At 51.0% G+C, this 10,429-nt stretch overlaps 1 protein-coding gene across 1 annotated transcript in view; it reads left to right on the forward strand.

Annotated features, from left to right (window-relative positions):
• Positions 1-532: 532 nt before the first annotated feature.
• Positions 533-10,429, forward strand: part of TLE7 (TLE family member 7) — a 14,622-nt gene continuing 4,725 nt past the window's right edge. The window contains exon 1 of the mRNA XM_031934425.1: positions 533-615. The gene's annotated coding sequence lies outside the window, so the exon portion shown is untranslated. The remainder of the gene's footprint in view (positions 616-10,429) is intronic.

Here is a 10,429-nt window from a genome sequence, read left to right on the forward strand (position 1 = left end):
GTCCTCTCTCTGCAGGGGCTGCGGGTTCTGGGAAGAGGCTTCTGGATTCTCTCCTGTTCTGTCTCTGAAATCTCCACTCCTGCACATCTGTTATCTTCTGGCCTGGAGAGGATGAGGACATCCTCGGACACATTCCATTGCACTCCATTCCATTCCAGCACTGTCCGCAGGCCCCGTGCACAGGCCAGGGCTTGACCACCTGCTGGGGAACCCTACATGGGCCAACCTTGGCCTTCTCCTGGGGAACGCCCCAGCCTGGGGGAAGGCGGGGATCCCTGTAGCCCCTTCTGCTAGCTCGCAGGCCCGGAGACTCACTGCAGACCAGGTGGTCCTTAGCACATCCTGTACCGGCCAGGGTCTCAGAGGCCTCCCCTACACGGTCTGGGCCACCTCTGCTCGCTTTCCGGCTTTCTCCTCCTTCTGGATCTCCCATTGTGCCGCCTTTTCCCCAAGTGGCTCCAGTGTTCCTGAGGCGTGGCCCCCACCCCCTACCAGGCACCGAAATCCCACCCACCCTCGGCTCAAGCCCAGCCTCCAGGAAGCCTTCCCGACTGCCCTGCGGCACCGAGCCTGTGTCCTCTGGTTGCCCCGAGGGACCCCAGCGCCCCCGCCACGGTAAGGGGCTGTTCTGCCGTGGATCCCCGCGCGTCTGCTGGTCCCCACCCCGCCATCGGCCCGCAGCCCCGCGGCCCACGTGCTCCCAGGCTGGGGCCTCCCGCGGAGGTGCTGGCGCCGGCGAGGCCGATTGGAGTTTGAGAGGGCGCGTGAGCGCCCGAGGGCCCGTCTGCCTTTGCGTTGGTCGTGGGCCCGCGCTTGTGACCCTGGGCCTCCGCTCCGGCCTCGGTGTGGAAGCGGGCAGGGGAGCGGCGCCCTGCGTCCGGAGGTCTGCGCCCTGCGCGGTGGGTGGAGAAGCCACGAGGAGTCTTTGCCTCCCCCGGCCCTTGGTGCCCCCTGGCGGCCGGCGCGCTCACTGCACCTCTGCCCGCTTTCCGGGAGCGCGGGAGGAAAATCCAAAAACCAGGCCTTGGGGCGCCGGCCAAGCGAGGGCTCGACCCCGTCCGACCCAGAGGAGTAGCTCTGTCACAGCTGCCCACGGCCGGAGTCTTGGGGTAGCGGGGCCGAGCTCCTGGTGGAAAGCTTCCAGTGGATCCTCCGGGCGTGGGGGCATGGGAGTCTGTGGGGGGCGGAGATGACCTCGGAGACCCTGACCTAGGAAGCCCGGCCGCGCACGCCGCGCCCTGCAGGCCAGAATCCCAAGGACGCTCTGAGCGGTTGGTGCAGCCATTGCAACGCGGTGGCGCACGCCTGTGATCCCAGCACTGTGGGAGGCCGAGGCGGGAGGATTGCTTGGGGCCAGGAGTTCAAGACCAGCTTCAACACAGTGAGACCCTTGTCTCTGCCAACAGCAACAAAAAGTACCCTTTTCTTACAAAACAAATCGAGTGAAATCCTGCTCCGAGGCCCACATTGTAGAGTTGCTGTCGAGGACTGTGGGGGAGGCGGAAAGTTGCCGGCGGGCTCCTGAGAGTGACTGAGCAGGGGGCTTTGGTAACAGGTCCCTGGGGAGATAAGAGATGGACCCAGGACAGAAATCAGAATGCAGGACTTGGAATGCAAGCTCCCCATGGCAGGGACGGGACGCGAGGTACGTGGGAAGAGCAATGCACGATGCGGGAGATGCCACCGTGCCTGTGGGAAGGGCAAGGCCACCATACTTGGCAAGGAATGCGGAGTTGGGGCTCCCCGTGACAGGGAGGGAGGAGGTGGGAGGAAGCGTCAGGGACTAGGGGAGCAGCGAGGAGGGGCCTGGCCATACATTGCCTTTCCAGGTGTCCGCCAGAGGGCGCGCCAGCCCTCAAATAAAGATCTGGAGGCTCACAGTCGCAGTTCTGCCCAGATGACCCCATCTCTGGCCTTTGTGTTGGCCCACTAGGTGCTGGGGCCCCACCCGCCATTTGACTACAGCTGCCCATAGCCTCCGGGCTGGGGCACCTGCAGCTGAGGGGCTCTTCTAGGGGAGCAAAGGGAAGAAAACCACCAGCTAAACTGCCTGGAGTTTCCTAGCTAAAGGGGAAGAAGGAAAAAATGCTGTTGGGATTTGCAGGGCCCCTAACTCATGACCCCATGTCTGGTTTTGGGTCTTTCTTGTAAAATACACTTAACATGAAATTTAACATTTTAGCTTTTTTTTTTTCCCCCCCGAGGCGGAGTCTCACTCTGTTGCCCAGGCTGGAGTGCAGTGGCCGGATTTCGGCTCACTGCAACCTGTGCCTCCTGGGTTCAAGTGATTCTCCTGCCTCAGCCTCCCGAGTAGCTGGGATTCCAGGTGCCCACCACCACGCCCAGCTCATCTTAGCTATGTTAAAGTGTACAATTCAGTGGCATTAGTTACATCACAATGTTGCACAACCATCACCACCCTCTAGTTTCAGAACTTTTGTGTCACCCCAAAAGGAATTCCAGACCCACAAAGCAATGGCGTCCCACTCCCCTTTGCCAGCCCCTGGCAACCACTCACCTGCTTTCTGTCTCTAAGGATTGGCCCTTTCTGGGTATTTCATGTAGATAGAATCATACAGTACTGGCCTTTTGTGTCTGGCTTATTTCACGTAGCGTAATATTTTCGGGTTCACCCTTGTGGTAGCGTGTATCAGAGCTTCGTTCCGTTTGATGGCTGAGTAATGCTTCATTGTATGGTTACACCTCATTTTGTTGATCCATTCTTCAGTTGGTGGACACTTGGGTGGTTTCTTTTTGGCTATTGTGAATAATGCTTCTGTGAACACTGGTGTACAAGAAATGTTTAAGTCCCTGTTTTCCAGTTTTGGGGCATATACTTATGAGTGGAGCTGCTGGGTCAGATGTTTAACTCTGAGGAGCTACCAAACTGTTTTTCACCATGGCTGCCCCATGGCATTCCTATCAGCAACATAGGAGGGTTCCACTTTCCCAGCGTTCTCACGGAAATTTGTGATTTTCTGTGGTTTTGGTGGCTGTCATCGCCATCCTGGGGTGTGTGAAGTTATCTATCGCATGTGGCTTTGATGTGCATTTCCCGGATGACTGGTGATGTGGAGCATCTTTCTTTTAGCTGGGTCCCAGCCTCCAGTCTTGTTCCCTCCCCCGCAGTCGATCCATAGAAGAACAGGCCAAGTCCTTCTTCTGAAACCCAACTCTGATTATGTCTCCCCAGTTCAGAACCACCCCCAAATGCCTTCCAACTCTCTCTGGAAAGGAGGACACATTCCTGCCCACCCTGCCTCCAAAACACACACCCTCTGTGCTCCAGCACCTAGGAAATTCTCCTAACTGCTAAAATCCAATCCTTTGCCTCTGCCCTTCTGTCTGCCTGGAACATTCTCCTATGCTCTCTGCTACCCTGCTTCCCCCTCTGAGTCCTTCCATCCTTCCGACCTTACCTACTCCCTATCACCTTTCACTTCCAGGTTATGTGACTTTCTCTGGGCTCACACACCCTGCCCCTCTACAGCCCTCCTCCACCATGTCACTTTCCACTGTAACTTGTAATCTCCAGTTCAATGCTCAGTTTCCCTCAAAGAGGGAATTCCACACGGGTTATGGTCAGCACTGTGGGCCCAGCCTCGTCTCCTCAGTGCCCAGCACAGCGGGGTCAGTAAGACTGTGCCAACTGACCACGGGAATGGAAAGGTGGTGGGGAAGGGGCACAGGTGTGTTTGATTACTATCATCAGCCCTGTTTGCTTTCTCTGCGTGGAATCAACTTTACCCTGATTCTGACAGTTTTGGTCAAGGTGGGGGGTCCCACCTGTTGCCCACATACACCTGAATTTCAGCTATGGCACATCCTGAGCTCAAGCTGGGTCCCTCTATCCACAGCCAAGGGACAACAGGATGCACTGTCTCTCCATCCAGTTATTTCTAAAGCACCAATTGCCTTTAACTTGCCTCTGGGTTTAAGAACCACGGCTCTCTGACTCTTGCAACTCCTCAGGCTGTCCCCATTTTCACTTTTTTTTTTTTTTTTTTTTTAGACGGAGTCTCACCCTGTCACCAGGCTGGAGTGCAGTGATGCGGTCTCGGCTCATGGCAACCTCCGTCTCCCGGGTTCGAGTGATTCTCCTGCCTCAGCCTCCTGAGTAGCTGGGATTACAGGTGCCCAACACCACGTGCTAATTTTTGCATTTTTAGTAGAGATGGAGTTTCGCCATGTTGGTCAGGCTAGTCTCCAACTCCCGGCCTCAAGTGATCTGCCCACGTTGGCCTCCCAAAGTGCTGGGATTACAGGCATGAGCCACTGTGCTGGGCTGCCATTTTCACTTTTATTCAAATGTGTCAGTTGAGTCCCCTACCCCCATGTCCCTCAACCCCACTTCCATGTCTTTTCAGCATCGGACACTTCCATTCTTAGCAGTGTATAGTGTCTGGCCCAAGAGTGTACAGAAGCCGCCCTGTCCAGATTGTTGAAGGCAAATAGCTCAGTTCCTTCCGCTCCTCTCCCTGTAGAGGGCCATGTGGGGTTGTGGAGGCCTGGGCTCAAACCCTAACTCCACCACTTCCTTGCTGTGTGGCCTTGAGCAAATTACTTCAACTCTGCACCTCAGTCTGCTTAAATGTAAGCTTCCCTCCCAGGACAGCTATGAGAGTAGACTACGAGAATTCAGACAAGGCCTGCCAGCCGTGATCCAGACCCGATGCCCCTTCTAGAAATATCTTCTAGGAGCTGCCCTCACTCACTATAAGGGCCCTTTCACCAGCCTCACTTTACTTTTTCTCCTCTGAAGCCCCAGAGAATTGCCAACCCTTAGTGAGCATTTACTTTTTAAGAATAAATGTTATTTTTCATTGTGCCTTGTCTAAGAATTGAGCGTTTACTTGAAATCCAGCACAGTCAAAGGCCTTATTAACCTCTGGGTCTGACTATAGCTTCAGGAAGGATCTAATCTTGTCAACACCATTTCACAGATGAGAAAACTGAGGCAGCGGCTGGTAATCCATCGAAGCTCATACTGCTTGGAGGTGGCAGGCAGGCCTGGGGTTCTCACCACCATGCGTGCTGCTTCTGCTTAGGCCCAGGATGCTGTCCTGTGTCATTTGTTTTCCCTGTAATCTATTTCAGATATTGCCAATGTCCTGAATTTCATAGACATAAATATGAAAGGTAAAATAATGAAGCTTCAGGAAGAAAACCAAGGAGCATATAGCTTCATGATGTTGGGATCTGCAAACGTTTCCCAAATAAGACTCAGGAATTCACCTTAAAAGATAAACAGTAGAATTAAAATGAAGAATTTTTTTTCCAGTTTTTTTTTTTTTCACATGTGCAGAATTTGCAGGTTTGTGACATGGGTATACATGCGCCATGGTGGTTTGCTGCACTTAGCAACCTGTCATCTAGGTTTTAAGCCCTGCATGCATTAGGTATTTGTCGTAATGCTCTCTCTCCCCTTGCTCCCCACCCACTGACAGGCCCCAGTGTGTGATGTTCCCCTTCCTGTGTCCATGTGTTCTCATTGTTCAGCTCCCACTTATGAGTGAGAACATGCAGTGTTTGGTTTTCTGTTCCTGTTAGTTTACTGAGAATGATGGCTTCTAGCTGCATCCATATCCCTGCAAAGGACATGAACTCATTTTTTTATGGCTGCAAAATTAAGAATAATTATTCATCCAAAGACACCATTAAAAGGCAAACCACAAACTGGCAGGAGATCATTGTCACACGAGTGTCTGATGAAGGAATCCCACTCAGAATAAAGAACCCCTGTGTTAAGGCTCGCTCATAAACACAGATCTTTAAAAAGTCCTACAGGCCCGGATTTGTAGCCTAGCTTGCTCTTCTGCCCATTTAGGGAGATCTTGGACAAGTCTCTTTGAGGGACTGAGCCCTCGAGTTAATTATCCCATTTCCAAATTTGGGGATAAGACCCGTGCTTTGTGTAGCCTCACTGTTGTGTTTCTTATGAGAATGAAAAAAGACAGAATGCACCAAAAATGGATCACATGTCAGGATGGGGTTTTATGTGTATGTGGCCCCCTCATCCCTACTCTCAAATTGGAAGCTCTTCAAGGACTTGGGCTGGGCCTTAGCCCGATGTCTGTTCCCTGGTACCTGGCATGAGCCTGGCCCAGAGTGCATGGAAACATACATGTGACACATGTCATGAATGGAATACATGTGACCCAAGAGTGGGCAAGGAATAGTATTCTTGTATGAGGGAAGCACATTGGGCAAAGCATGAGTGTGGAAATGTACAGTTCAGTCCATTGGGAGTGAGCTTTGGTGGAAACAGAGTACAAGCCGGGGACGAGTGGATGGGGATGGATCTTCCATACCAGGCTCAGGAGTTGGGATTATTGTTAGAGGAACCCTTGCTTACCAGGCCTCTGGTTTACTAAAACATGACTAAAGTGACTCCATCTTGAAGTGAGCAGCTTAATGCTTATGGTCTGAAAATAGCCACATCCAAAGCTGACCACCAATTATAATTACAGAAAATTTATAGCCATGGAGAGCATCTCCCACTAAGCCTGCAAAATGTCCAGGTGTCCTAAGAACACAGCCCACTTTAATTAAGAGTAATGTTAACAAGTGTGTTTAGGCTGAAGGGTTAATGGTCATTGATAGCACCAATAGCCCTTACCTTTAGCGAGCACATCTGCACATTCCAAGTTTAATTACAGCTCCTTATGGTTTCTTTTCTTTTTACTTTTTTTTTTTTTTTTTGAGATGGAGTCTCGTTCTGTCACCCAGGCTGGAGTGGAGTGGCACAATCTTGCTTCAGTGCTCTGCCTCCTGGGCTCAGGTGATTCTCCTGCCTCAGCCTCCCAAGTAGCTGGGATTACAGGCATGCCACCACACCTGGCCAATTTTGTATTTTTACTAGAGACAGGTTTCACCGTGTTGGCCAGGCTGGTCTTGAATTCGTGACCTCAGGTGATTCACCTGCCTCGGCCTCCCAAAGTGCTGGGATTACAGGTGTGAACCACTGTGTCCAGCCACTCCTTATGGTTTCTTATAAGTAGAGACACTAACAAAAGATGGTGTGTTCTTCCTCCTGGTTTCTGAGGATGCTCCACTCTACAACAGAGTGGTTTCTAATAAACTTCTTTCTTTCATACTGCGCTCTGGGATCTGCCTTTAATTCCTTCCTGCATGAGATCCAAGAACTCTTGGGGTCTGGATCAGGACCCTCTTTTTCCAGCAACATTATCTTGAAGGCAATAGGCAGCCACAGATGTTCTGGGGATAAGGGGTGTGTAAGTGAGGTGGAGGGGAGAAGGGACAGACGGAGAGCTTTGGAAATTGGGGATCAGGGTTAGTAAAAGATTCCTCTGTAAGTAGCAGCCATCTCAGGACTTCTTCAAAAGAAGGAAGCCAATGAATGAGAAAGAAGCCAGAGGAGAGAGTAGATTCAGTGGGGGAAAAGGGGTGCTCAGGGAATGGAGGCAAAAGCAAGGAGTGGAGGAGGAAAGGGGTCCAGCTTCATCACCCCTTCCTCTCCTTCCAGAAAGGGACCATCAGACCAAAGGGTTCCCCCAGTGCCTCTCAGATGCGGGTCCCCAGCCTGGTGTCAGCAGCAGCAGCATCACCAACAGCATCGGGAACTTGTTAGAAGCACAGTCTCGGGCCCCACCCCATGCCTACTGAATCAAAATCCCTTCCCTTCCCTCCCCCTCCCTTCTCCTCCCCTCCCCTCCCCTCTCCTTCCCTCTCTTTCCCTGCCCTTCTTCCTTTCTTTTCTTTCCTTCCTTCCTTCTTTATTTCTTCCTTTCCTTCCCTCTCTCCTTCCTCCCTCCCTTTGTTTTCTTTTTCTTTCTCTTTTTTTGTTTTTTTGAGACAGAGTCTCACTCTGTCACTCAGGCTGGAATGCAGTGGTGCAATCTCAGCTCACTGCAGCTTCCACCTCCCAGATTCAAGTAATTCTTGTGCCTCAACCTCCCAAGTAGCTGGAATTACAGGCACTCACCACCATGCCCAGCTAATGTTTGTATTTCTAATAGAGACAGGGTTTCACCATGTTGGCCAGGCTGGTCTCAAACTTCTGACCTCAGGTAATCCACGTGCCTCAGCTTCCCAAAGTGCTGGGATTACAGGCATGCACCACCATACCCAGTTAATTTTTGTATGTTTAGTATAGACAGGGTTTCACCATGTTGGACAGACTGGTTCTGACCTCAAGTGATCTGCCCACCTCGGCCTCCCAAAGTGCTGGGATTACAGGTGTGAGCCACCGTGCCCAGCCCTGAATCAGAATTTCTGGGAATGGGTCCACCACACTTTTAACAAGGCCTGCAGGGGATTTGGTGTGTGCTGCAATGTAAGAACCACTGGCTGAGGAAGCCATGAAAAAGAGAGGGTTCCTCAGTCTTTGCTTTCAGGGACACTGGTAAAAGATGGGAGGCCCAGAGCCAGGCAAGTTGGGACCAGATCGGGGAGGAAGAGGCAAGTGGACCCGTGTCCCTCCCACAATCACCCACTATTGGCTTCAGGCCAAGATCAGCCTTCTCAGGCAAAGGAGATTCACCTGGAGCTGAGAATCTGCCTCTTGGCTCTGGCGAACAGCTCAACTCAACTCCTCATCTTTGCACAGACACTGGCTCTTGTATGGTGGTTTGAATCCAGTCCAAAGACGTATCCCCCTAAAAATGTCTCCCTCTATCTTGCCTTCTGCCATGAAAATACTTGGTGGATCCCTGTCTTACTACCCCCAATTCAAGGACTCACAGGTTAACTTGAGATACCACCAACAGCAGCTTGGCTCAGCTGGGTTGGTTGTGTGACAACACCTGGTGATTGATTGACAGCCATTCAGGGCCAGGATACCTGACTGAGGTTCTGACCCAGGGGTGGATGATCCATTAGGCCCACGTTTAAAAACAGCAGCACCGCAGGATAGGGGCAGCACCTGGGTGTGGAAGGGAGGGGCTGGGGCTGGGAGAGGGGGTGGGAATTCTTATGCCTGGCTGGGTCTTAGCCTGGCTGACTTCCCACGTCTAGGGTTTGACCTTCTTCCTTCAGAGGTGAGTTTCCTGCCATGGGGGTTTGGGTGAGCCCCCAGCACCAGCATTTTGGGGGCTTTGGAAAGAGAGTTGTCTGGTAAGGGGGTGGGGATCTCTGTGTTCCTAGCTCTGGGAGAGAGAAGAGAAGGGAATCGGTGATATTGACTCTTCTTCCTGCTCTTTCTAGAAAGCCTTGTTTTATTCTTAGGGTGAAATTCTGGCGAATTTGGAGTCTGAAGCCCTGGTTAAATAACTTCACTACTTTTAAGCTTTATGTAGCCTGCAAAAGGGGGTCTGAGCAGTGGTGGTCTCTGCTGGGAGTTTCTCTGCTCCATACTCAGTCCTGGTGTCTCCAATTAGAGGAGCCTGATGCAAGTCAGGCAGAGTGTGTTAAATTATTTAAACAACTAAGAATCAGGAGGATCAACATTTGGGGCAAGATGAGAAAGGCTCCAGATCCAACCATTTTTAACATAGGTTTGAATATCCAGAAATGCAGAAAAGGTACTGAGTTATGCAGTGACAAATCTCCCTCCCATGCTTCTTTCCTATTTGCCAATTTCCATCTCTGAAAGGCAACTACTGTTTCTAATTTCTTATGTACAAAGATAAATTTAATTTCCATTATTCTTTTACATAAAAGTTGCACCTTTGGCACATTTTTCTGAACCTTGAAGTTTTCACCCACTTATTAATATACCTTGGAATATTCCATATCAATGTATGTGTCCTTATTATTTTATTTTATTTTATTTGTTTTGAGACAGAGTCTCACCCTGCCACCCAGGCTGGAGTGCAGTGGCGCAGTCTCGGCTCACTGCAACATCTGCCTCCCAGGTTCAAGCAATTCTCCTGCCTCAGCCTCCTCAGTAGCTGGGATTACAGGTGCGTGGCACCACACCCAGCATATTTTTGTAGTTTTAATAGAGACGGGGTTTCACCTTGTTGGTCACGCTGGTCTCGAACTCCTGACCTCATGATTTGCCTGCCTCAGCCTCCCAAAGTGCTGGGATTACAGGTGTGAGCTACTGTGCCCAGCCGTGTCCTTGTTATTTTTAATAGCTGCATACTATTCTACCATATGACTATACTCTAACTTACCGCACCAGTCCCCACCCATGGCCATTTGGGCTTTGGCCAGTCATCTGCCAAATCCTAGGCTGGAATGCAGTGGTGCAATCTTGGCTCTGCAAAGGTTATAACAAACAAACAATGTTCCAACATTGTCACAAACAATGCTGCTGTTCTCCAGCTGGTACATCTATTATTTTGCATATATCCAAGTGCACCTCTAGGGTACATTTTTAGAAGTGGAAGTACTAGGTTAAAGGTCACTGCATTGGTAATAATGGTGGATATTGCCTTCCTTCTAATAGGGAGGTAGGAAAGGAGGTGGTTTAGAGCTATGCAGAACAGGGTTCGAACCTCCTCTCTGTGTTTTCTCGCAGTTT

This window comes from Piliocolobus tephrosceles, chromosome 17, assembly GCF_002776525.5.
Source record: "Piliocolobus tephrosceles isolate RC106 chromosome 17, ASM277652v3, whole genome shotgun sequence".
NCBI classification, from domain to species: domain Eukaryota; kingdom Metazoa; phylum Chordata; class Mammalia; order Primates; family Cercopithecidae; genus Piliocolobus; species Piliocolobus tephrosceles.